The sequence below is a fragment of the Alligator sinensis genome, unplaced genomic scaffold, assembly GCF_000455745.1.
Source record: "Alligator sinensis unplaced genomic scaffold, ASM45574v1 scaffold1012_1, whole genome shotgun sequence".
Lineage (NCBI taxonomy): Eukaryota > Metazoa > Chordata > Crocodylia > Alligatoridae > Alligator > Alligator sinensis.
Window position 1 is genome coordinate 452562 of NW_005842104.1, and position 1172 is coordinate 453733.

The following is a 1172-nucleotide window of genomic DNA, read 5'->3' on the forward strand; positions in this document are numbered from 1 at the left end:
GCCGTCTTCCAGTCCTCAGGGATCTCCCCTGTGCGCCACAATTTCTGAAAGAGTTTTGCCAGGGGTTCTGCAATGACCTCGGCCAGCTCTTTCAGGACTCTCGGGTGAAGTCCATGTAGTCCTGCTGACTTATAAATGTCTAGCTTTTCTAGTTGGTTTTGCACCAGCTCTTCATCCACAGTGGGAAGGCTGTCATTCCCACCATGCCCCCTCTGATCCTTACCTTGCTTGTCTTTCCCCTTGGTCCAGTGAAATACCAAGGAAAGTGGGTATTCAAGAGTTCAATTTTTTCCTGAGTGTCTGTTACCAGCTGTCTCGAGGTGTTAAGCAGGGGTCTCACTCTTCCATTTGTTTTCCTTCTGCTCCCTATATACCAAAAGAAGGACTTCTTATTGTCCTTGACTCCCTTGGCTAACTTAAACTCAGTTGCCGCCTTAGCTTTCCTAATTATTTCCCTACCTGACCACTGTTGTATAGTCCTCCTTGAGGACTGTCCCTAGCTTCCACTGTCTGTACAGCTCTTTTTTCTTTTTCAAGAGGACCACAATGTCCCTATTGAGCCAGGAGGGCTTCCCAGCCCTTCTGGTACCTTTCCTCTTCATGGGAACGATTTTCTTTTGTGCTTCGAGGATCGTGTCCTTGAGGAATGACCACTCTTCGTGCACCCCATTCGCCTTCCGTCCCTGGTCCTGCATCACCTCTCCTACTAATGCCCTGAGCCTGTTGAGGTCAGCATTTTTGAAGTCCAGGACTTCAATCCTGCTAGTTGATTTGTCAACCTTGCGGTGGACAGTGAACCTGATGAGCTTGTGGTTGCTATCGCCCAGGCTACCCTCAGTGTTCAAGCCACACACCAGATCATCTTTTTTGGCCAAGACCTAGTCTAGGAGAGAAGTACCTCTGGTTGGCCCTTGCACTTCCTGGGTCAGAAAGAACTCCTTGATTACAGTTAAGAAGCTACATGACCGATCTGACCTAGCCAAATGCTCCTCCCAATCTATGTCCAGGTAATTGAAGTCACCTATAACAACCAAGTCCCTTGCACACGCAGTCTCTGACAGTTCTCGAGAGAACTCCAGATCCAGCTCTTCCCCTTTGTTCGGTGGCCTGTAGTAAATGCCTACAGTTAGGTCTCTCTCACCTGCCGCACCCCCCCCCCCCCCCCACCCGGG